Source organism: the organism of the source record quoted next, unplaced genomic scaffold (genome assembly GCF_019419815.1).
Source record: "Pyrus x bretschneideri cultivar Hongxiangsu unplaced genomic scaffold, Pyrus_bretschneideri_v1 Contig3, whole genome shotgun sequence".
Classification (NCBI taxonomy): Eukaryota; Viridiplantae; Streptophyta; class Magnoliopsida; order Rosales; family Rosaceae; genus Pyrus; species Pyrus x bretschneideri.
In genome coordinates this window covers 2,245,030-2,272,473 of record NW_025999612.1, presented here as the reverse complement: position 1 = coordinate 2,272,473, position 27,444 = coordinate 2,245,030, and the positions used below count along the sequence as shown (strand labels likewise).

The following is a 27,444-nucleotide window of genomic DNA, read 5'->3' as shown; positions in this document are numbered from 1 at the left end:
AGGCATGTTACTACATTCAAAATGTTGTTTTAATTGATTAAATGCGAGCTAGTGAGTGGTGACTACGGTTAAGTATTTGCTCAAGGGTAGAGACAGTTAAAATCTGTGGGAGTAGTGATTTTTAACATGTCATGTTTCTTTGGAAATCCCTGAGCAAATTGTTGGAAGCTTTAGGTTGTGTTTTGTTTTCTTTGTTTTGCTCGGGGACTACCAAAATCTAAGTGTGGGGGAATTTGATAAGAGCATATTTATGCGACTTTGTTAGCCTATTTCCTTGCATTTATTTAGTTAGTTTCTATTTATTAGAGTGATTTAAGCCATTTTCGTGTGTTTGTAGGTCCAATTGACAAAGTTGGCAAGAAAGTGCATTTTGTGCATTTTAGAGCAGTTTTGGGCTTGGAATGGATAACACATGCATGGAGCAAGGTGGATGGATGAATTTGAAGATCAAGAAAGGCTAGGAATGTGCTTAATATCTGGAGAAACAAATTTGGAAGCATTGAAGATAAGGAATCAGCTACAAAGAAGGAACATTATCCAAACAACCTTATCTTATCCAAACCTTATCCAATCTTATCTTAACCTATCCTAATCTTTTGCTACCTTAATTCCTACTGCAAGGGGGACATCCAAATGACATTAGAACACCTAAATATCAGGTTTCTAGAAGCCTTATCCTTCTCCTACATTGGTGCCGCACCTATCCCTTCTAGAAGCTATGTTTCCTGCCACAAGGACCATTCCTTGTCCTCCATGGAATCTGATTGAGAGTGTCCTTGTTCTATGGTGATTTGGAGTCCTAATTCTCTTCTTTTTTAGTGTTGTCGTGCCTTCCCTTCACCCTATAAATAGAGTGTGTTGTAGCCTTCATTCCACACCCTATCTCTCACCATAATTCACAACACACATCCATCAATCACAAAAATCTCGCATTTTGCCGTAGCTTTGCAAGGAGAAAGGAGAGGAGAACCTTAGAGCCGTGCCCTGCCATTCAAGCTTAGATTGCTGGAACGTTTCTAGGTGTATTCTATCTTTTGTTTTCAATGTTTAATTTAATTTATCTTTGTTTAAGTGCAAACATGAGGAGTTAAACTAGTTTTAGCTAGAGGTGGATTCAAAGCCATGAACATATATGTGATTTGAAATGATTTCCTCCAGTTATTGTTTCGTAAAACATGAATGTGATTTACTTATCGGTTTGATTGATAACTTATTCTTGTATGTTGATTAAGGATGCATACTTAGTTTGCATGTATGAATTTGATGCTAGAATATATGGGAATTTCACCTAATCGTTATGAACTTATATTTATAAGTAGTGGAGGTTGCTAGTCACAATCGTGTTAAGTAAATCCATGGCAGGAGTATCATGCAGTTCATAGTTACGAATGTCATGTCAATGCTTATGATTTTCACAAAGCTTAATGATCTTTGATTGTATCTCTATTATGTTGTTCCTGTAGGGAACTATTGAAGTATAATTTGGTTGCCGATGCGTTGTCCATCCAATTCAATGAAATTAGGAAAATCTGAGAGTTAATTTGTGCAGTTCACAGTTAATTTGGGGGTATTGTCATTCATGGTTTATAGGAATAATAACTGGAAATCAATTTGTATGCATATATGCCTTGTGTGGAGATGAACCCTCTAGCTAGCCATTCACCTTTAAAACACCCAATTTCGTGTCTAAGCTATTTAGTTTATGCAATCTGTTTAGTTTAATTAATTTCGTCAAAACCAATCCCCCTGCAATGTTTTGTATTTGAACTTAGTTAAAATCTGTTTAAGTCTATTTATATTAGTGTTTTGAAGTTAAGTTTAAAATTCGTCCAAATACCTCTTTAGTTCTTATTTGTGTTAGTTTAGTTTCAATTCATCAGAATTTGTCCCTATTTAGTATTTTAAGTCTTTTTAGTTTAATTTTCGTCCAAATCACTTTCTAGTACCTGTTTTGAGTCAATTTAACTTAGTTTGTGTGTTTTGAGTCTATTTAGCTTGTTTTGAGTTGTTAGAGTCTAGTTTTCTGTTTTTGAGTCTAGTTTAGTGTTTTAGAGTTTAAATTGCGTAGATTATATCCCTTCTAATCCCCGGCCTAGAACGATCCCTACTTACACATAATACAATTATAGGGTTTAATTTGTGTGCTATTATATATCACATCAACTAGTATGGAGAAAATTTTCAATGTATCTGAAACACAAACCGATACATCATGTGTCATAAGACTCATAACACGTCAAAGGACACTAAAAAATATATCTTTTTGCCACTTATATTTTGAGGCTTGCGTTTCGGTGACAAAGAAAAATCTCTCCTAGTTATGAGACGGGATGCAAAAAGACGGATGCATCAGTATTTAGAATGCACAAGTGAGACCCACGTCTTATAAGTCTGTATATTGGAGGTTTATGGCTACACAGTGATCTCCTTCACAAGCCTCTGGAACGAGAGCTTGCGAATCAGCAACTCGGTTTTCTTCTGGTACTTCCTGATATTTCTCTGCAGCACCACCATTCTCGGCCTAAATCAGTGGCGCTTCTTCACCTCTGGTAGCCAGAGCTGACTTCCAGGCGGCCTTGGTGGCAACGCTGCATGCTAGGGGCTATGCCTCCGGGTAGACTTTTAGGCAGTCGGCATGGTGCGAAGCATTGAGAAAACATGTTTTGAATAGTTTGGTTCGGCGGCGTTTGACAGCGTACCGGGACCTTGGCAAGGTATTCTTTCTTTGAAGGAGGATGGAAAAAGATTGATGCAAATTTTGGGTTAATTTCACCAACACGAGATTTATCATGCTTATGGAAAGCATACTGATATATACATCTGAGAGAGAGTGGGTTAATTTTTTTATTTAAATGTTTAAGGTTGGTCTCAATCTCTCAGATATGGTGATTAAAGAAAGAAAAAAGGTGTTAAATGAAGGAAGAAACATACAAAAATCCGTGGGGCCCCATGTGAAAAAGATGGATTCTTCTATGCAGATGTTAGATTGCACGTACAATAGAACACTACTAGAATTATGCTCATTGCACATCATTTTTGCACACCCTTTGCAATTGGTGGCCATAGATATAAAGCTGCTACTCTTACTATTTTTTGGTGGCTTTACAGTGGGATGCCACTGATATCAATGGCCTTAAGAAATTAGCCACCAATGATTGGTGTTTGCTAACTAACTTTATTTCTTAAAATTACACCAAAGACTTTTTACATGTTTTTTCAACTTTGGGATCTGCTTTTTTATTTCTTTTTCAGTCTTTTCCTTTTTATCTGTCAAAAATAATTGTTTTTTCATTTAATAATCCTATTCTATAGTAGTTTCACCCCCAAATAAATACAAAGTTAGACAACCCTAATTTTCAACCCAGCCGTTCTCTCTCTCTTCTCCCTGAGCTCAACTCCTCGCCTCCTCGCCTCCTCCCTAACCCTTTCGATGGGATCGACAGCTCGGTGTGGGATTTGGTGAGGGGAAGTGACATGCCCCGATCCCGATATTCCCCAAATACCAGGATAGGCACGTGCTGGCCGACACCTGAGGGTGATGAAAGCCATTTATTGAGTGCAAATGCTGAAAATAAGGGATAGAAAAGACTTACAAATAGAAAATATAATAAATATGCATTTTAGGAACATGTTCAGAGCACACAAGTAACTAGAACACTAAAAGAAATAATATAAAATTGAATGAAACAAAGGATGGATCCTACACCGAGAGGACTTGAAGATGCCAATGAGGAAGTGCCTTGACGCTAGGATTGTATGCCTTGATTCTAAGTCCTGAAGGGGGTGCAAAATAAACATGAGTGGACCAAATTGATATATATATATATATATATATATATATGTACACACACACACACTAAAACAATTATCAACGTACTAACCCCCAGGTTTTATGAAAACACATATATATCATGATAAACATAGGCTTCCGAAACCTAGCATGTCGTGCAATGTCTCAAATTAAAACTTGTATATGTAATAATCACTAGTGAATGTTTGATAACACCCAGGCGCCATGCCAGCTCCCCGTCTCTGAGCAGACAGTCAGAAGGAAATACACTCCAAGCCCCATGCTAGTTCCCCGTCCCTGTGCTAATAGCCAGAGGAAACACACTCCAGGCCCTATGCCAACACCAATCTGTCGCCCGGGATGGACCGTAATATATCCCTACGTCCCGTAGCAGAATAAGGACCACTAGGTAAGTACAAAACCATTGAACATACATATATTTAAAAGCAACTTCATAGTATAGAGTCATCCATCATCTCTACTATAAAGAGGTGTTCTAAACATGTTCTAAATATCTTATCGTCATCCATCAGATATTCTATAAGAACACGGGTTATAGGAAAAATAGTAATAATTCAAACTAGCCTTAGTAAGCATGTTATCTAATAAAACATAGTCATAAAATCATGCTTTTCATGTATGCATTTCAACTATTGAAACATGAATTTTTGAAGGGGTCCACTCACAGTACTTAGCCGTCGAAGAGCCACGCAACTAGCGAAGACAGAGCATCATTATAAATTGCCTCTAAGCACATAAAGGATACATTTAGTCAAATTCTACTCAAACGATTGAATTTTGGAAAATGGACATCGGAAACGGGTTCAGGACGTCGAAATTAGCCTAGGAGGGTCTCGTACGAAAACTCAAAAAGTTAACAGTCAAAGTCAACGCTGACCGTTGATTGGGTCAACGGTCAGATCGGGTTAAAGGCAATGGATCCGGGTTAAGGGTATTGGGTTGGACCGGATTGGGTCAAAAGGTTTGGACTTGGGTTTGGGTTCTGATGGGTTTGGGTTTTAAAAGGGATTGGGCTTGGGTCACAAAGGCCAAGGTTTTGGTTTAAAAGGGACTTGGGTTCTGATGGGTTTGGAACCTGGGTTGGGCCTAAGGCTTGGGTTCGGCCCTAAAGGCTTAGCCCAAGGGCTTAGGTAAAATGGTTGGGTAACCTGGCCCAAAGGCTTGGGTTGATGGTGGTTTTCAAGCCACCCTTTGGTCAGTTTGGTGGTTGATTTTCCAAGGCTCATAACTTAATCATTACTCAACGAAATCGAGTGAAACAAAAATGAAAGTTGTAGTACTTAGCGAGACAAAGAGATTGATACCTTGCACGCAGGCCAACTTACCATGGTTTGGTAAGAAATTGGCTCGAAATGGGTGGTGCTCCCTGTCGAAAAACATGGAGAAACTCCACCGAGGTGTTTTCCCGTCTAACCCTTCACCAAAAACCATTATTTAACAACCATTAAGTCTTCTAAACTACTAGGAAGGAAGATCAATGGGTGGTTTGAGTTACTGTCATTGATGACGACGATAACTCGTCGGTGTTTGCATAGTGACGAGGAGAAGAGGGAGGTCTATTCCCAGGCGGTGGGTGGTTTTCTTGCCTCTCCGATGGAGCTCAGAGGTGAGAATGAGGGTTTGTAGAGAAAAAGTGCGGGAGGTTTGAGAAAGAGAGAGAAGTGAGGAAGAAATAGAGATAGAGAGTATGTTGTGAGAGGGAGAACACGGGGGAGATTAGAGAGGAAAGAGACCGGGAACCAAAAAGAACAAGGGTCCCACCCGGCTCACCATTTAAGAACCAAAAATAATATTTAAAAATGGGGGTGGGGTGTAACAATCTATACCCCCTTTCGTCCTCGAAATTTAAAATCACTTACGAAACTGAAATACTCGAAAATAGGAAGAAGAATATATGTATAAAGAGAAATCAAGTCAGAGTGGGTGCATCAAAGAGAATATGCCATACCGTTGCGAGCTGGTTGCACAATCTTCTATCATGCCTCCAATCTCTTACTTTCTTCCCCATCAGTGTAAAAGTAGAAAATACTTTATAAAGATATAAAGTTGAAAACATATATTGACGTAAGGTAAAAAATATGTACGTAAAATACTATAACACCAAAATAGATAAGTAATAACATATAGGTCGAAAACTCGTGTTGAACTTAAAACTGAAAATGGAAATACTTCTCCCAAAACATTTGTAACGACAAAAACAAATAATTAAAGTAAAAGGAGTTAAAATACTTACACTGAAACTAAAAACAGAAAAATGAGAATGGGTCTCGCCTAAGCATACAAACGTCACGTACTCCGAGAACAGATGTGTCTTTGGGTTGAGCCCCAACCATAACAAATCTGTAACAACTATTAAAGACGGGTCTTCCTGCCCACTTGCTTAACGAACCGAACGAATAAGTTATTGATACCACAGTCTGCGGCCCACAATATCGACAACGCATTGTTGTCTCGATAAATAAGTAGTAATTTCCTGAGGGTGCACAATTTCACACGTTGTAAATTCGATCCTCCGAATACCAGTTCACAATACTCCTCTGTCAACTAGTGTTGCCCGTAGAAAACTCTGGTACCATGTTGCAAAAGTGCCATACTCAAACCGAACAAAATAGAAGCTGTCGTCGTAAAACTCTATCCAGTACCCAGCATACTATCATCCTCAGTTCTTCCAAATATGACCAACTACTCCAGTGTTTTGCCAACAAAGAACCCATTTGAAAATTGTACGTTGGGGTTCAAGAGAAGTGGCTGCCATGTTAATAGTAGACCCAAGAGCTCGAGCCAAGCAAGCAGAAGACGAGAAGTCATCTTTCCCAACAAGTAGTATCTCTTAGGAATTGTTGTAGTGCTTAATCCACATCCTCATTTTTGCTTAGAAGCATATTTCTAGGGAAATAAGGTCAATGTTGGTGGAAAGAAGAAGGACTCGCAAGTAATCAACCTAGAAAGCAAAGAGAGCACACACTTTTCGAGAGAAGTGTAAAGATTATCCAATTCTCGCCTTGACCACACTATGGTGCCATTCCAAAGTGCACCAAATAGATTTGCTAGAAACGTTTCGACATCCACATACTCACAACAATAAGGTTCAGAAGTGAAGTAGTGGAAAGATGTGTTGAGACAACACATAACATTGGAAAAGAACTGATGTGATGCCTATGAATTATAGTAAGATAGTGATACAATCCGTTGAACTTCTATACTAAAACCTTCATCTAACTCTTACTAAAAGACCACTCAAATCTCACGCCTACGTGCTCAGGAATCGAAGGATCCTGGTGCGAGGTAGTGGAAAGCTGCGTTGAGGCGAACACATCACATTATCGAAGAGGTCTACCAGAGTATGATATAATGGTTATGAATTCTAGCAAGATAATGAGTGGTGACCATTCAATTCAGGGTGAAGATAGTCATGCAATCTATTGTTCACCTGTACTACAATATTCACTAGTTTCTTACCAAAATATAGGTTAAACCTCACACCCACGTGAAACCCTTTATGGTAAGTTTGGTAAGCTTGTGAAAAGGTTATGCTCCTAACGTTCCTATCCAAATAGAGAGGAATTGGGCGCACATTTCCTCCGAATCAATCGATCGTGAACTCTTCACTGATTGAGCAAGAAACCATGTCGAGAAGGCTAAAAGAACACTCAAGAATTTGAGGATCAAAATAGTCCATTAAATCTAGAGTACAACATATCTGACATCATGTCGATAACAAACAATTTTTTTTACCCTCAGTAAAATGTTTCGGCATGATCCAGTTCACATTAAGAAACAAACCAGCGAAGGAAGATGAAGATGCAGAAATAGTAGTTATTATTTATGATTATTTGGTCAATCATCATAGTAAGGTTGACTGGTTTCTTAGCCAAAAAGGAAATAGATCTAAGCTCAAGAGTAGTTCAGAATTTCTTAAGATTTGACGAGGCCAAAGACATTTCGAAATTCACAATACTTTGTGAGAGCTAAATCAAAGTTCAAAAATTAAACATAGAACCTCGGAACAAACAGAATGTCGAAAAGAAAAATATGAAGCAGCCTGTGTATGCATGTAGTGACACGATTGGTTACCTTAAAGTGATGCTCTTGGGCAAACCAAAGCTCAATGAGTCTAAAGAAGTTCAAAGTAAAGCTCAATCTTCGTACAATGATGAATACAGTGGAGTCTCAAGCCATTCCACTGAAAATTACAAGGCTGAACAGTTAGTGGACAAGACACTGGTCAATTAGGCTACACACAAGAGGCTAAGTTCACCTCCACTGAAAAGTACGTGGACAAGGTGCTAAGGTTTACCACCAAGTAACAGACCCAAGTGAAGTTCAATAAGTCTATTTATCCCAACAAGATTGGATCTTCATCCAAATCCAACTATGACAACAACAAGAATCGCTTTTGGAAATTGGTGGGAGTAGCGTTTACTATTGAGGAATTTCCCAAGAAAAGTATATAAACTAAACGAAGTCAACACTCGAAGAATTTAGTGTGAAGCTGACGGTCAAAGGTTAAGGAACTTGACTTCATTGTTGAGGTAAGCAAGAGGGTAATCGATAGAACAATCGCCGAGAACTTGTTCTAAAGATCCACACAAATTTCTTCAATGGTAATGAGTCTGAGAACATTGATTTGCTCCCACCAACTACCAGTTAATAAACTTCACAACTAGCGTTTGCCCCTTTCTCTAACATGCACTTTGAATATTTCGAGTAGTTGCCACTACGATATGACTCTGCCCGCCATTCCTAAGGACCGCATGTTGTAGAGTAGCATCGCCATTTTGAATCTACAGCAAGTCTCGACCAAACTTCCTCAAACTGAGATTTCTAAAACATGTTGCTTCTAAGTAACACCGACTCTGCCTGCCATTCCCAGGGAATGCACGTCGCATAGTACACCACCGCTTCAGATCTTCCAAATTCACTCATTTAGGTTTGTTCGTTTCCCAACGCTTTTAAGTAGATCCAATTATGGCCGCAATTCCCAGGGAATGCATGTTGCAGAGTATCAATCCGATATTAAAAGTCATCTAACAATCCACTTCATCACTATTGAGGCACAATCCCGACACGAATTCTTGTATTTCAACTAAAAGGTGACAATTTAAACAGCGAAAGGTTTGCACAACTGCTCCGAATGACACCAAATTTGAAAGTCGTGACATCCAAATGATGTCATGACAGACACACTACTTCAGTAACAGAAGGTCCTAAGTATGCTCTGAACAAACCATACTCTGATACCAATTTGATATGCCTCAATCCCGATATTCCTCGAATACCAGGATAGGCACGTGCTGGCCGACACTTGAGGGTAACAAAAGCCATTTATTGAGTGAAAATGCTGAAAACAAGGGATAGAATAGACTTACAAATAGAAAATATAATAAATATGCATTTTAGGAATATGTTCAGAGCACATAACTAACTAGAACACTAAAAGAAATAATATAAAATTGAATGAAACATAGGATGGATCCTACACCGAGAGGACTCGAAGATGCAATGCGGAAGTGCCTTGATGCCGGGATTGAATGCCTCGATTCTAAGTCCTGAAGGGGGCGCAAAACAAACATGAGTGGACCAAGTTGATATATATATATATATATACACACACACACACACTAAAATAGTTATCAACATACTAACATGCCGTGCAATGTCATGCAATGTCTCAAATTATAACTTGTATATGTAATAATCACTAGTGAATGTCTGATAACCCCCAGGCCCCATGTCGGCTCCCCGTCTCTGAGCAGATAGTCTAAGGAAAATACACTTCAGGCCCCATGCCCGCTCCCTGTCCATGTGTTAATAACCAGAGGAAACACACTCCAGGCCCTATGCCAACACCAAACCATCGTCCGAAATGGACCATAATCTATCCCTACGTCCCGTAACGGAATAAGGACCACTAGGTAAGTACAAAACCATTGAACATACGTATATTGAAAAGCTACTTCTTAGTATAAAGTCATCCATCATCTATACTATAATGAGGTGTTCTAAACATGTTCTAAATATCATATCGTCATCCATCAGATATTCTATAAGAACATGGGTTATGGGAAAAATAGTAATAATTCAAACTAGCCTCAGTAAGCATGTTATCTCATAAAACATAGTTATAAAATCATGTTTTTCATGTATGCAGTTCTACTATCAAAACATGAATTTTTGAAGGGGTCCACTCACAATACTTAACTGTCGAAAAGCCATGCAACTAGCAAAGACAGAACGCCATAATAAATTGCCCTTAAGCACATAAAGGGTACATTTAGTCAAATTCTACTAAAACAATTGAACTTGGGAAAACGAACATCGAAAACGGATTCAGGACATCGAAATTAGCCTAGGAGCCCGCACGAAAACCCAAAAAGTCAACGGTCAAAGTCAACGCTAACCGTTGATGAGGTCAATGGTCAGATCGGGTCAAAGTCAACGGATCTAGGTCAAGGGTATTGGGATGGACCGGGTTGGGTCAAAGGGTTTGGACTTGGGTTTGGGTTTTGATGGGTTTGGGTTTTAAAAGGGATTAGGCTTGGGTCATAAAGGCCCAAGGTTTTGGTTTAAAAGGGACTTGGGTTTTAATGGGTTTGCAAGCCACCCTTTGGCCGATTTGGTGGTTGATTTTCCAAGGCTTATAACTTAATCGTTACTCAACGAAATCGAATGAAACAAAAATGAAAGTTGTAGTACTCAGCAAGACGAAGAGATTGATACCTTGGACGCTGACCAACTCACCATGGTTTGGCAAGAAATTGGCTCGAAAGTGGTGGTGCTCCTTGACGAAAAACATGGAGAAACTTCACCAAGGTGTTTTCACATCGAACCCTTCACCAAAACCCATTATTTAACAGCTATTAAGCCTTCTAAACTACTAGGAAGGAAGATCAATGGGTGGTTTGACTTACTGTCATTGAAGGCAATGATAACTTATCGAGAATGTGTTTGCACAGTGATGAGAAGAAGAGGGAGGTCCATTCCCAGGCGGTAGGTGGTTTTGCTGCCTCTCCGATGGAGCTCAGAGGTGAGATGGAGGGTTTGTAGAGAAAGAGTGTGGGAGGTTTGAGAAAGGGGGAGAAGTGAGGAAGAAAGAGAGATGGAGATAGAGTGTATTGTGAGAAGAAGAACATGGGGGAGATTAGAGAGGAAAAAAATCGGGAACCAAAAAGAAGAAGGGTCTCACCCGGTTCACAATATTTAAAAAAGGGGGTGGGCAGCTTATAGAGAGGATAAGGATGAGAGAGAGAGAAAGAGAGAAGGATTCGATGAAGGGAAGGTATGCCGCTTGCAGAGAGGAGAGAGTGAGGGAGGGAGGAGAAGACGAAAAACAACTGCAGCAAGTTCATGGATAAGGTCGCAGCAATGAAGACCCCTCGACAGCAGATGCAAGTCAATCTCGGTAAACATTGATATATAAAACTTATTTATATGTTTCTAGTATGGTTTCTTTACTTTTGAGATTGGTTGAACAACATCATTTTCTACTTTCTAGAATTCATCCTCTTTATTTTAGCCCAGGCCGACTCACTCCACTTTGTTCGAAGATTTTCAACTTTTTCACACAAATTGCTTAAAAATTCTTGCTCTCAAACATCTTTGATCTCTCACTCAACCTTTTGGCATCAACGCCCCAAAGGTATATTTCTCTCATTGCTTTCAGAATTCAATCTGTATATGTATGTATATGTATATATATGTATATATATGCTGACATGTATATGAAGACATTCACATATGGTAGAACTAAAAGGACGGTAGAATGCTTGAATAATGGAATCAAGTTGAAATTATGGTGAGAAAGGACAGTAAATAGCTATCACTATGTGAATGTCTTATTTTCTTTCACTATGTAATAGTTATCACTAACTTTTGTTTTTACTATCTTATTGTATTTCCCATGTTGAGAGATAGAACTAAATGGACAGTAAAATGCTTGAATAATGGAACAGAGTCGAGATTATGCCCAAGGTATCTGGTAATCTTTCTACTTTACCAAAGCCAAATTGCAGTTTGTTTTGGAACAAAGAAAGATGCTCTGTTAATCTAGGGATATGGTACCCCTTTGGTTTTTGGATAGGATTTGGTGCATTATCGAATAAGAGCTTTTTTTCTTTAGAATTATCGAATCAGTACTTATGTATGCTGTCTGCAGATGTTACAGTAACAATTGCAAATACAAGTTGAGAGAAAGATCATACAGTTGGAGTTTATTATCATATGCAATGCTTTTAGTTGTATGGCCATATGAAGCTGCAGATGCAAATATTTCTTAAGCTAGTCTTCTTCACTATGAATAGATTCATACACGCCTACTTATTCACGCTTGCATACAGACTTTGGGGTTGCTAAGATTTTCCTTTGGGTATCATAGGTACATGATGATCCTTCTAACGCTCCAGTTTGATGGTCCAACTCAATGGGTGAGTAATGCCGTTTATTTTCATGCGCATGTTTTCTGGAAGTTTATTCCTGTTTTGAGATGTTTAAATATACAGGCATTGTTTAAATTACAATAGTTTATTAAGTTAAACTGTTTAAATTACTTCTTATTTATAATTTTAGCCCTTGCGCCACTTGGAGGGACTGCTGGTAGAGCTCATAGCAATTGATGTAAGTTCCTTACTTCCGTAATACAATGCTTGGAGTGACTGCTAGTAGAGCTCATAGCAATTGCTGTAAGTCCCTTACTTCCGTAATACGGATACTTACATTTATGATCATTTTTGTATTAAGACGATACAATTATAACTTATAACCGTCTTACATAGATCAACGCATATGAATATCGAATTTACCTGCATTACTCGAACAATTTGCTAGTCGATTCCAGAAGGGAATTAATAAAAACCCAATATCTGTGTAGAATTTTAGTTTCCAACTTTCTAGCAGTGAAAATGTTGCCCATTCTGCAGACTACACCCTTTCACACACTCACTTTGATATGGTTAAACATATTTATTCAAGATTTTGATCTCTGTATGATTTGGCGATACTTTTCACCTAATATTCCTCTCTTTCTCTCATGAAGGCATTCATTGCATTAAAAAAAGGTTCCCAGTTAATCAAGTATAGCTGAAAAGGGAAGCCAAAACTTCGTCCATTCAGAATTTCTATTGTGAGTAATTTCCTTAAGAGAAGAACAAGTTTGAATCACTTTTTTTTGGAATTGTGTTTATTATAGTTCTTTGAATGAAAATCCTAATATGTACAAATTGCAAGGTATGTTGCCACTCTCCTTAGTCTACATATATGCAGTGTGCAAAATTACATCTGTTCTAAAAAATGAACCTGTTTTGTTCCATCCTTCTGTTATACTCCTATATAAACAAATTAACATAATTCATCCTAGAACTCACTTTTTTGTTTTCTGTTTTGTAGCTGCCTTGATCATTAATTGGTGATCTCTTGTATTGAAATTTCCTGGTTTTTTGAGTTTCTGAAAAAAGAGAAAATGTTAATGCATTTATATGTGTGAGTATGTGCACGCTCTTCACTGATATTCCATTCTCATTTATGTTCTCCCTCATTCATATGTAAATGCTTTGTTGTATCTTGTCTTCTACCCATTGGTCATAAATATAGTATCTATGTTTTTTTTTTTATCTTATTCTTGAATACCCACGCTGATTGGGAGATCATTTGTTGTTTCAAGGTTGAAGGTGGTCTGCATATTCATGAACTTGTCAATTTAATATATTCTCAGTTGAAGTTGCAGAAGGGTTGCAGTGAATTTGTGGAGATTTTTGTATGGTAAATTATGATTGCAAACCCCTTGAAAATCTACTTTTCCCTGGTATTTATATGATCGTATCTCAGTGTTGTCCTCAACTCTAATCACTTTCAGTTGGACTTGAGTTAACGTTATTCTTACGAAATTTGTGGGTTTGATTTTGGGTGCAGGCTGCAACTAATGATCAGATTCAAGTTATTGAGATGATTAAGCTTTTGGAAACAAAGGGTTCGAAGACTTTTTAAAGTTTGGTTCCAACATTTGTACAAAATTCTATTAAATATCAGTTATGCAATTTTATAGTTGTATTCTTATATTTTAATGATATAACAATTTGTTTTCTTACCAAAAATAGAAAAAGAAATATGATACTCCAATTTGAGTGCCCACACAGGGCATCCTTTTTTTAAATATTATTTTGCAACTTTGCCACCGATGTAAATTAGGGTGGCACTGCAAGAAAGGCACCAATGCAATATTGGTAGCTATTGTTACAATAGAGTTCTCTACATAGGCCACACTCTCTAGTTTAGTGGGTGCTTGGTGGCCATAGAGGTTTGCCACCAATGTGAGTGGCAACACTTGACAATAGCCACCAATGAAAAGGGTGGCTTATAGCCAATTTCTAGTAGTGGAAGTTGCTTGAAAGGAAGCGTGAGTTTACTTTGCCGTTACAAAGCAAACGAGTTTTCTATAAGAACCTGTCTCATCACAAAGTTTTAAGAGCGACACAAACAGCATCAAGAGACGAGGTAAGCTCTGAACTTGAATTAATTTGTGAAATTTCATCTTGGGGTTGTTGGAAAACATAGAAGAAAAATGATGTGGTTGGAGTAATTTTTTTTCTTGAAATATTTGAAGTCTTGTAGGTGGTCTTCGTTTCTTTTAACTTTGAAATTGAAGCTGAAAAGAGATGTGAAATTTGATGCAGATACATTTCAGTTGATCAACCTTTGGATTTACAAGTTATTGTTGAGGTGAGTAAAGCAGCATCTGTTCTCTCTCTCTCTCTCTCTCTCTCTCTCTCTCTCTCTGTGTTTATTTTTGCTTGTCAAATACATTTGGGGTTCATTTTATGAAATGCAGTAGATTTGATCAAAAGTTAAAAAGTTCTTGTATTTTGTAATTCCTTCAATAACCAAATCTGCGTGTTAGATTTTTAATTATCTTCTTTGGTAAAGCACAATCTACATGCAATCAGAGTTTGAAGAGGGAAATTTTGGGCAGGGAAAAACATACTTAGATTTATGAGGTTGCATACATTGCAGGGTTATCTTTCCAGCTTAAATGGCAGATGCCCTTTGTTATTCCTTATCAAAAATTAACATCACAATTGTCCCGATCCAAAACCTTAAGTTTTATCTGACTTAGAAGTAGGAAAAGTCCAGTTTCAGCTTGTTCGAAATTCTTATACAAGTATCACATAAGTTGGATAGAAATACTTTCTTAATTAGCTTATTTTATCTAAAGTAGCTATATGTATGAACATAAGGTGGATGATCCAGAGGTTGATTTCTTTCAACGGATTCTTGATTCGAATATACTGTTTGAGTGCCGTCAATTTAGTTGTTGAATGGCCAGAGGTGGATGATCCAGAGGTTGATAGGTTTAGGAAAGAATCAAACTTTCAATTTAGTTGTTGAATGGCCACAAAGATGCAGATATTTTCCAACAGAGAGTTTCGGACATTAATACGGCATCTTATATGTTGATGTTGTTACCAAATTCCAACTCTATCTTGATTTGTTTAGAATGTTCTCGAAGGTTTGTTGACAATGATAGTATCGTTGGCAACTTATATGTTACAATTTTTTACGAATAGCTACATACATGGCGTCACAGTGTGAAATCTGTGGTTTGGTTCTATTTATTGTAACAACCTGTCCCGGGATTTACGTAAGAAAATAGGTATTTTTGTATTTTCACTAAGTTTGGGGGGTACCTTCCTTTTTAAAATTGTTTTTGAACCTTATTTGGTGAGCCCAAGGGGCCCACCCCCTGTCTTGTGTCCCAGTTCCCTTTCCCTTTCTTTTGTTTTTTTTTTTCTAAAAAGTCTCTCTTCTCTCTTCTCTCTTTCTTCCTCTGATTTCTCCATCCCTCCCCTCTCGGTGCTCCTTCCTCCGACAAGAACACACACACACACACACACATACACACCCATGCCCACACCTATAGCTCTTTTCTAACCCCGTGGTTGTGTTTGGGACGTCAAACCATGAAGAAACCACCTCGGAGACTTTTCCCAGTTTTTCGGCGAGCACCGCCCCTTTCGAGGCGATTTCCGGCCAAACCACGGCGAGTTGGCCAGCGTGCAAGGTATCAATCTTTTTGTCTCGCTGAGTACTACAACTTTCCTTTTTGTTTCACCCAATTTCATTGAGTATTGAAGAAGTTATACTCATTTGAATCTTACCCAGTTCCGGCGGACACCCGTGGCTTCCAGGCTGTTTTCCGGCCAACTCCGACCACGATGACGGGAACCAAGGGTATATTTCGATTCCTTACCTTCGGGGCTTCAATTTGGTATATTGAATGACATGTTTTGGTTGAGTTTTGAGCTCCAAAGGAGCTTGGGAATTTTCCGGCCGAGCTCCGGTGTTCTTCTCCGGGCACCCAGGCCTTCGGGCCGTTCTCCACACACACACACGGGCCTTAGGCCCGTTTGGTCTCTGGCCCAATACCCTCACCCTTTCCTTTTTTATTTTTAGTTATTTCATTTTAAAAACCCAAAAGGCCTTAGGGCCTTGGTTGCAGCCCAAACCCATTTCCCCTTTTAAATTAGGCCTTGGGCCATGAGGTTTCAAACCCAAACCCACTTTCCTTCTAACCCAAACCCAACCCACCTAAAACCTAACCCAATTACCCTAACCCCAAAACCCTAAAGCCCAAACCCGTGACCCGTTGACTGGGTCAACGGTCAGCGTTGACCTTTGACTTTGACCTTGACCGGTCAACGGTCAACGTTGACTTTGATCGTTGACTTTTTGAGTTTTCGTGCGAGACCCCTCCTAGGCTAATTTCGACGTTCTGAACCCGTTTCCGATGTCCGTTTTCCCAAATTCATTCGTTTGAGTAGAGTTTGACTAAACGTACCATTTATGTGTTTAGGGGCGTTTAATTGTGGCGGTTCCGTCTTCGCTAGTTGCGTGGCTCTTCGGCGGCGAAGTACTGTGAGTGGACCCCTTCTAAAAATGCATGTTTTAATGGTAGAATTGCATACATAGAAAAGCATGACTTTACGATTATGTTTATGAAACGTTTGAGATAACATGCTTACTGAGGCTAGTTTGAATTATTACTATTTTTCCTATAACCCATGTTCTTATAGCATATCTGATGGATGACGATATGATATTTAGAACATGTTTAGAACACCTCTTTATAGTATAGATGATGGATGACTTTATACTATGAAGTTGATTTTCAATATATGTATGTTCACTGGTTTTGTACTTACCTAGTGGTCCTTTCCGCTACGGGACGTAGGGATAGATCCGGTCCGTCCCGGGCGACGGTTTGGTGTTGGCATAGGGCCTGGGGTGTGTTTTCCTCTGACTGTGTGCTCAGAGACGGGGAGCCGGCAAGGGGCCTGAAGTGCATTTTCCTCTGACTGTGTGCTCAGAGACGGGGAGCCGGCATGGGGCCTGAAGTGTTATATCGGACATTCACTAGTGATTATTATTTTATGCGAATGATGATTTGAGACATTGCACGACATGCTAGGTTTCGGAAAACCTATGTTTATCATTATATATGTGTTTTCATAAAACCTGGGGGTTAGTACTTTGATAACTGTTTTATTATATATATATCAACTTGGTCCACTCATGTTTGTTTTGCGCCCCCTTCAGGACTTAGAATCGAGGCATACAATCCCGACGTCCAGGCACTTCTGCATCGGCATCTTCGAGTCCTTTCGGTGTAGGACCCACTCCTTTGTTTTATTCAATTTTATATTATTTTCTTTTAGTGTTCTAGATTAGAGGTGTGCTCTGAACATGGTCCTTATTTGCATATTCATTATTCTTTTATATTTATAAGCCTTATTTATCACTTGTTTTCAGCATTTGCACTCAATAAATGGCTTTCGTCACCTTCGGGTGTCGGCCAGCACGTGCCTATCCTGGTATTTGGGGAATATCGGGGTCGGGGCGTGTCATTTATAATCTTATTTTTGTTCTTCAAAGAAAAGAGAAAGTGATCAGAAAACTCTCCTGAATCATGTGTATGCTTACTGCACTTTCTTGTACTTGGATTAATGGTTGACCTTATGATAGTTGGCATTTTAGAGACGTCATTTGTAATAATACTGAATGAAATAGTCCACAAACTCGTGTTTGACAGTTTCCCTAACTGTTCCGAAAGATACTATGTGCTTTTTAAAGTCAATTGTAAGAATACTGAATGTCGTTATGTGTAACGTATAACATAAACTACTAGGGCTTTGAGTGAAACTTGTTTGCTTTAAATGGTTAGCGAACTTTATTTGCTTTTTAAAGTCATCAATATCGGTCTGAGCATTCATCTGCATTTCAAGTACAATCCCTTAAAGCATGTTTTGTCTGTTTAGCTTAGTGAACCTTTAAGTTAAGAGTTATTTCTTCTCCAAACCTCTGCTTCGACTACAACTTCTAGATTTTTCCTTTTCTGTTCACTTCTCTCTCTCAAATCTCTGCTTCCGTTGCACTCGAACTCCTTCTGTCGCTCTCAAACGCCGGCTAAGGTATCGACCACCCCTTCTCTATCTTCTTCTTTCGCTTCTCCTGTGCAAATCTCAGCATAAAATTAGTTTTCATGTGTCCTTAAACGCTTATCTTTCTCCTCTCTCTAAAATCCATCTGATAAAATGTTTAGTTGGTATTGTTTCTCTCTGCAGGTTACTCGGAGAAGTCTGTGTAGGGGCAATAGAACAAGGTGGATTGCATTTCAAAGTGCAAAAAATGCAGGGCATGCCTCTCTATGCGTTTCCAATCTTCCAAAAATCGTGTTCGTGGAGGCGATGTGAGATGTATTTGAAGCTCGGCCACAGATATTATTCAAAATTTCAAATTGGTGGATTTGGGTAAGAAACTAAGAAACCCTAATATTTTATTTTGGTTTTAAGAGAACCATCATAAAATCCCTCCGAAGTGTTTGTGATTCCAAATCTAATCAACTTTTCTTAAACTCATCCCTTCCCCATGTAGCAAATGACAACTCTAAAATATTCCAATTAATTAATTAATTAATTATCATAAGCTTTTTTTAAGAGTACTACTTCCATATATCTTTTGTTGCAATGGATTTGAATTTTCCTGGGCTTGGATTCTTGAAGTATTCCTTATTGTTCGCTGCTAAACAACTGCCTTTCGTTTGCTATCTCGCATGGTGTTTACAACTTACTGCAAAACTGAGTTCTCTTGATATTTGTTGTTGTTTTAAAAGGCATAATTTACTGCAACTAAATTGTTTGGTGGGAGCTTTAAATGACTTATTTCGATCACTACACTCTTTTGGATTGATCATGGGAGATAAGGGTTTATAATAGCAAATGTGAAGTGTTGTTTGTAATAGCAGTGTATCTCATTTCATGTTGCATGTGACATGTTAAAATACAGTAATTTTATTCTTAGTCTTACTGTTAAAAGTTGTTTCATTGGTGTATTTACACCTTTTTTAGTTGTGGATCAGCAGCTCCAACTCAAGATATAGATAAAAGAATACAAGCTCTTGAAAAAAGGTATAATTTATTAACCCTTTTGGCAGGTTAGGAATATGTACCCCTTTCCTTGCTTCAGTATGACTAGAGAAATTGTTTGGCAAGTTAGGAATATGTACCCTTTTCCTTGGGGTTTTCAGTGGTGTTTTTAATAGAATTACATATTTGAGTGATGAGTTTTTTCAATGGTGTTAATTTTTTAACAATTTATGATGCTATTTGTAAAATTTAGTCAGAATTTTTATTAACAACTATTATATCGTTTTTTATTCCAATTCGTAATTACTTCTTTTGTTAAATTTAAGCTTGATTATTTTAGTAAAATTTTATAACCTATGTCCAAATACATATACAACACTGTATATGTATAGTTTTCATAATGTTGTTGAGCATTTTGAGTATGCATTTTTTGTGTAAAGAGTGAAGAATATATTGTTCACAATGGCAAAACAGGGAACAACTACTACTTCATATGGGAAGAAGAGGTTAGTTTAATTGTAATTTTTATTTTATTTGGTTAACTTGGAAGTTGGTTGGCTTGCATCTAATTCGATCATTTGATGGCACTGGTTGAAGTCATTGGTTTTATTAATGCTGGTGACTGAAATCAATCCAAGTTAATGTTAAAACGATATCATTATTTTTGTTATGGTGAGGACTGAGAACTTATAACCTTTTCTTTGTATCTCTCATTTTTAAAATTACGAAATTTACTTTTTTATACCTGTTTTGTGATCATTTACTGAGAATTTGTTAATTGTTTTAATATGTATGTGTTAGGATTTCTACGTTCATTTCTCATCTTTAGAGATTGTTGGATTTCTACATTCATTTCTCATCTTTAGAGATAGCCAGATTTCATATTGTCGAATAGTTTATGTATTTTTCATATTAAGTGCGTCAATAGGTTGTTGCAGTAATTCAATTAGATATGATATAAGTTGATGTGTTTATACCTTTAAACATAATTTTTCACACAATTTGTAATCTCGCAACAACTCGCGGGCATAACATTCTAGTTATATATACTAAAGTGCAATGGAAAAAACACTGTTCCTAAGCACAATATAAAGGTGTAAATGCCCCTCTTTTTGCAGCTCTTACAGTCCACTTTATTTGACAGCACAGTAAAATTCCGTTAATACCCCTGTCTCTTCATCCACACATTGGGGAGCTTTTCCTTTGATCCACAGGCTTTACTGTTCCCAAGTCTGGATGCTTCCACATGCACCTCTTCTTTTCTCGCTGTTTCGTTTGCCCTCCACCACTTAGTTCTTGCTTTAGTCCGAAACAGACACGTCCATACATTTTCCTTCTTGCTGTAGTTAAGCTTTCCTCCTCCACCGCTTAGTTCTTGCTTCAGTCCGAATCAATTTTTTACCACACAACCGCTACCAGTTTCTTCGACAGTAATAGTATTTTCATAGTTATCCTATCTTGAAATTTTATGATCTAATTCGACATTTTAGGTATGAAATTGAGAAGATTTGAAAAACGTTTGTGTTTGAGAAAAGAAATCGACTAACGGAAAGGGAAAAAAGGTATGAAATTGAGAAGATTTGAAAAACGTTTATGTTTGAGAAAGAGGCTGCAAAGAAATCGACTAACGGAAAGGGAAAAAAAAAAAAAAAAGCATTGATCATAAAAAGTGATAACAATATGTCGCGTAGCACTAGTAAAAAAACATTTTGCGCGACGTAGGTTCTTCGTCGCGCAAAGTCAAAAAACGTCGCGCAAAACTTAGCTCAACGCACCTTCGTCATGCACTAACCGTCGCGACAAGGCAGTGACAGAAGGGGTTTGCGCGACGAAGATTCTACCTACGTTGCGCAAAGTGGCTTCGTGTGACGTAGGGGGATGCGTCGCGCAAAATGGCTTTGCGCGACGTAGTGATGCGTCGCGCAAAGCCACTTTGCACGACGCAGGGGCATGCGTCGCGTAAAGATATTTGCGCAACGAAGATTCTACCTACGTCGCGCTAACCTTTGCGCGACGAAGATTCTACCTATGTCGCGCTAACCTCTTTGCGCGACGCATGTGCCTACGTCGCGCAAAGTGGATTTGCGCGACATAGAGGCATGCATCGCACAAAGCCACTTTGCGTGACATAGGGTCGTGCGTCGCGCGACGTAGATTCTACCTACGTCGCGCAAAGGGCTTTGCGCGATGTATCCCCCTACGTCGTGCAAACCTCTTTTTTTTTGTTTTGGTCAAAAAAATTATTTTTTTAATTTTTAATAAATATCTTGATTAAACTCTAAACAATAATTAATTAACCAAGGAAAAGTATTTAGTTATAAATATATGAAAATATACATACAAAATGTCCAAACTACTAGGTATCAAGCTACTAGGAAAATATACAAACAAAAAAATGAAAAAACTACAAGTAGTCTTTTAGGTTTGATACATCAAGCTACTAGGTATTGGTAGGGCAAAGTGGCTCAGAGGTCGAAGGTGTAGGAAGATCAGGTACTGGTAGCGAGATTTGGAGGTCGGACATCTGTATGGCTCGTACAAGGTCTCTCATGTGTCCGACATAGGCCTTCACCTGCTCGCCCTGGGCCCTCATCTGCTCGTCCCGAGCCCTCATCTGCTCGCTCTGGACCGCAAGCTGACCCTTTAGGGTTGTCACTTCCTCCTTCAATGCACTGACCTCTCCTGTGTTCGATCTGGAAGAAGAGGCACCCATCTCACGAACTCACGCTTTCCCCATACATCGAGCAACTTTGCCAGGACGACGACCGAAGTTTTGATCCATGACATTAGTCAGGATCTGAAAACCTGCATCCTCGGGTATCGTGACGTCCTCGATCGAGGTCTCCGGGGGAAGTTGTGATGTTGTGCGCTGTTCCACCATAGCATCCTGTAATAATAAAGGAAAAAACATATAATGTTTAATAACATAATATAAATAATATTTGAACGATTCATACATATAAGAATAATAACAATTACATATACTTACATAAAGCTGTTTAGCTATCTCATCACCAGGTCGAACGTAAACGTCCTCGAACATGTTGATCTCTGGGAACTTAGAACCCTCCTGAAGAAACAAACATTAAGAAAATTTTATTACTCAACAATAATAAATAAATTGTATAAAATTTCAAAATTAATATACTTTTACCTGACGTCATGTCTCAAGCCTATACGAAAAGGCTTCGAACTAGAATGATGGAGAAGTGTCATTGAGTCCCGAGCTATCTTGCCAGCAATAGATTTCTTCTGTTAAACACACAATATACAAGTTAGTGTGATTATTTAAAATAAATTAATAAAGGAAGCTTAAAAAAAATAACTAAAACAATAATAAATTATTATTAAAATATTATGTACATACCACAAATTTTGGGTCCGTAAAATGTTTGCAGAGCCACTCCCAATCCTCTGGCCGGTCCTGCAACTCGGTTGGGCAAACATGTAGGCGAGCAAACTCCGGATCATCCCATAGCTTAAAATGCGTGTGAAGATAGTTCTTCCAATGTTTGTACCGACTTGCTAAGGTCTCCTCTAAGTAGGCCATGACCTCAGGGGATATGTTGTCAAGATCAAAATTGACCTACGAATATGAAAAATAATAAAATAATAGTAAGAAATTTAATAATATTAAGATAATATATTTTTGGTTTTTAATATTTGTAAAAAAAAAATTGAAAAAATGATAAAGGCTAAAAATTAATATACTAACCAACAAGTTTTCTCGCACTAGTTTCTTTGTCCCCTCAGGAATTTTTGCCCAAGACTCCCACTGCATAAGACAATTTTGTTTAATAACAACACCACAACTACTAGCGACGCTGTTATGCTGCTGTGAGGTAGCCGCTCCACGATGTCGTGGGTCATACTCAATCTTGATCCTGGAGCCGGTTAGACGTACACTCTGTGCCTCCTTCAACATTCGACTAGGCCCCTTGGTGTTTTTTTTAGCTGGCCAAAAATAATTGAATGGTGAAATCCCTAAGCTTAAATTTGTACAGAAAATTTGACATAACCTCCCCTAATAGTATAGCATTTCCCAAAACCTTAAAACAGTAATTCACAACCCCCATCACATTTTCACATTCCAGCAAATTTTCACCATCATAAAAATAATAATTTTAAAATGATAAAAGAAAAATACAACGTAGTGATCGAGAATTAGAAAAAACTACCTGGTTGGGAGGCCTCACCCTCGACTCTGGATGCCGAAGAAGTGTGATCAGAAGGCTCTGGCTCGCAGCGGCGTCGGTGAGGTCGTCGTGCACTAAGCGGCTGAACCGACACTGATGATGTCGATGAGACGGGCACCTGGGACGCCATAGGAGTAGCCTCAGTAAGGGGTGTAGGCTCCCCAATCAATGGAGCACTCACACTTGGAGCAATAGATGTTGATAATGTAGGAGGCTCATTGGTCACACTCCGACGACGAGTGATCAACCACGACATCTATACACTTTTTGAACCATAAAATTATAACATTAGAAACTAATCCTTTCTTGCATTTGAAACTAATCAATTAGTAGCCAAAGTAGTAAGTAAGTAGGTTACCAACATTCTTAATTTCAAAACATGAGGAAACTACCTATCCATTTTCATAGCCAACAAAAAAAAAAGGGTAATCTGACACTAGGATTACCAAACATTGTAATCAATCAAAGGTATCAAAACTTCATTAGACTAATTGATATGATCAAAGTACCGTACAAAAAGAATTTACTTCATACAAGCCATTCAACCAGATACATGCCACAACAAATGAATTAAAATGCAGGTGTACCCACGTCGTGCAAAGTGCTTTTTTTTTTTCTTTTTTTTTTTTTTCCTTTTGCTTTTCTTTTGTCCTTTTGTTTATGAGTACAAGATAAATAAATTAAAATCTACTTTCTAAATATATATATACCATTGAACTTGATGGGAAACGCATTCTATGAAACTAGTTTCAACGATCAAACCGTCAAACTTGTTTGTATATACTTTGAGATCACATACGCCAAAAATCGAAATAACAAACATTCAGATATCAAGTAATGGGACAAACGTTTTCAACGGCTATAAACAAAAAATTACGATTTAACGGTTATTTTAAGTGTTTTTGTAAGTATTTTATGTTCGATAAATCGTATGAATTTTAGTCTTAATTTGTTGAACTTTAGATTAATACATTTGTTTTCAATTGTGCAAATTTTGCATCTTGTGTAGGTACAACGAGATGTTGAAGAGCTACTTTCTGAAGCTTATCGCGCATTAAGTGATTCATTAAATGTGAGTGATGAGCATCCATCATTCATTGACAACCTGAGTGAGAATTCAGTAAGCTTTACACCTATGTTTGGTTATGTTTGGTATGTGGGAAAGAGAACCTGAGAATGAGAAAGTGTTGCCTTTCACATGTTTGGTAAGTCCCAATTTAGGGAAATTGTTTCCTAACCCGTGAAAAACTTACCTATGTGTTTTGACCTAAATTTGTCATCCTCGTTCGAGTCAAGTGAACGTGCGTTCGAGTTTGAGTGAGTGTCGCGTTCATTTCGAATGAGAGCGCAACAAGTTTAAGCTGAGTGACAACACATCGCGTTCGAGTCAGATAGGATAAGTTCATTTTTTTACCGTTTGTGGTCCAAAGGAGATTTACAAAGTTAGCAAAATTAGTAGTTGTGATGAAGCACGAATAAAGATTTCATTAAAATCCTCAGCGTGAAATTTGGAGATCGTATCGAAGTCAAACCTGTATTAATTTAAAAGCACATCAAGGCTAATGGAAACAGCCAAGGTTGAGCAGAATCGTAACGTACAATTAGAAAAAGCTTAAACTATTATTAATACGACCCCTCTAGCTCTTAGTGTCCCCAACCAAAATAACAACTCATCTTTTATTTTCTCCGCACCCTGCATGCTTTTATGTTTATTTTATCGTCCTCAATGTAGCCTTGCACTTTCATTTCCTTGTTTAATTTGTTCCTTCCAATAATAACATGTTTCCAGATTAATTTTTTAGTTTCTTGCTTCTCACACTTAACATATTTATTTCCTCGCACTTAAACTAATTATTTTCACAAAATTTATTTTTTACTATATAATTTTTCACATTTTATTTTCTTGCAGTAGAAGTACTGTAATTTAATTACATATTAATTCGATCCATTCGACGGTTCGTTTGGGTTGGTACGATTCATCTTCCCATAAATCTCATCTTACCACTTTGACAACCACATCAAACACTATTTTCTTGCAGCCAAGGCACGGAGAACCTACAAATGAGATGCGAATCACATTTTACTCACTCGGTCCATGGTCACAATCATTTTTAAAAAAGTCAGACAAGGTGCAAATGAATCTCTTCCCTTGATCTTGCCCTAGTCAACAAAGATGTCCAAAGAGTCCAACAGCTAGTTTCAGTTTGAAAGCTAAATATAATCAGGTGATGAGTTTGTCTTATAGCCACATATATGGCTTAAATTAGGGTGTGTTGTAGGTCTTGAATTGAAACCAACAGCTGGTATTGATTAGGCAGCTTAGAGATTAATTAGCTTATACTAGACAAATGGTGGAATCCAATGTGAGAAATCAATGAAATCATAACTGCAGTAGCAGCAACGTTTTGCATTGCACATTCTCTGCAACATTCTTTGTGTTTTTGTCAATCTTTCCTTACCAAAATCAACAATTTCTTGATTGATTTCAACATTGCCTCAGAGCTTGGTTTGATTTGAACAATTGGGCGTGTTTATAAAGCTACGAGAAATGGAGAAAGGGAAACCCAACGAAGGAGAAAACTCTAACTTCTTCTCAGATTTGAGTCTCATATGGCTGGGTCGAGTGGTGACAAGCTCTGTGCTACAATATCGAATGCAGAAAACTACGATTTCTGGTGCATTCAAATGAAAACCATTTCAAATCTCACTCAAGTTCTTCATTCCAACATAATAGAGCTTGGAGTTGAATTTTGAGATATTGCATATTGTGAGTCCTCACTTTGAAATTGAGGTGTAAACTGTTGAGGTGATTGTCACAATTGAGGTTGATGAGATTGATTTGATGTAGGAGTATCATTCTGAGCTTGCACTTCTTTATCTGTCTCACAACCAATTCTGCCTACGGGTTTCTTGCAAATTGTGCCTCAAATGTGTTGGTATGAATGCATAGCATATTGAACCAAACACCCTGAAATGCTTCACTCCTGGCTTCCTCCTACTAAAGGCTTCAAATGAAGTTTTCTTGTTTAAGGATTTTGTTGGATGCGTGTAACGACCCCTCCCCGATTTTACGGATCGTCAAGGGCAATTTTGTAATTCCACTTTGGTATGAAGATATTTTAAATGGTTGCTTTTGGATCTTGTTTGGTGTGCCATGTGGGGCCCACATTTCTTTTTGGTTCCCTAACCCACTCTCTCGTTTCCTCTCCCCCGTCCCATGACTTTCTCACAGTTCTCTCACTCCATCACTCTGCACCCTCTCTCCCTTTATCTCCGAGAAGGAACCACCATTATTCCTATTGATTCTGACCAAGCTAGTCCCATAAAACCTTATTTCGAACCTTGGGGACATATGGAACATGACTACATCCTTGCTTACATCGTTAGAGCACCATCTAAGTGATCCACCATTGAAGCCAAAAGCTTCAACCTTTCATTTCTCTAACCCAAGTGAGGTTATTGCCCTACTCCGTTCGTTCGAGTTATTCTTCGGATGTTGTTATGCTTTTGAGTTGAAAATTGAAGGCATCTAACTCGTCCGCGTGTGTTCTTCTTCTCTCCAGTTTTCCGATGAAAACCCGGCGACTTCTGAGTTGTATTCCAGCCAAGCCCGACCATCTCACGGCCTTCAATAGGTATATTTCTAATCCTTGTCTCTTTAGCTTCATTTTGGGTATTCGTAAATTGAAAATGGTGGAGAATTGGGGTTGACCGGAGCTTGGGAAGCTTCGGCCTTCTTCTTCCTCGAAACCGATTTGAAAATAGGGTTAAAATGACCCAAACCCGAAAACTAAGACCCACTAGCCCAAACCTTTGGGCCAGGCTACTAAGCCCAAGACCATTTCTGAACCCATTAAACCTGAGACCAAAACCAGGCCTTTGGGCTGTGGAACCTTTGGCCCAGGCCCTATTGCCCAGGCGCGACCATACAGCTCAGATCCTTTGAACCCATGCCTGTGAGCCGTGCAACTTGGGGCTTCGGCCCAATGAGCCCTAGGCCCAAACCTTAGGAAGCTCAAGCCGAAGA

At 38.3% G+C, this 27,444-nt stretch overlaps 1 long non-coding RNA gene across 1 annotated transcript; it reads left to right on the top strand.

The window, feature by feature from the left end:
* The first annotated feature begins 18,119 nt into the window (after positions 1-18,119).
* On the top strand, positions 18,120-19,914 carry LOC125479851. The gene is made up of 3 exons (XR_007260328.1): positions 18,120-18,267; positions 18,421-18,606; positions 19,204-19,914. It is a non-coding gene; the product is annotated as an uncharacterized LOC125479851 (long non-coding RNA).
* The last annotated feature ends 7,530 nt before the right edge of the window (positions 19,915-27,444 follow it).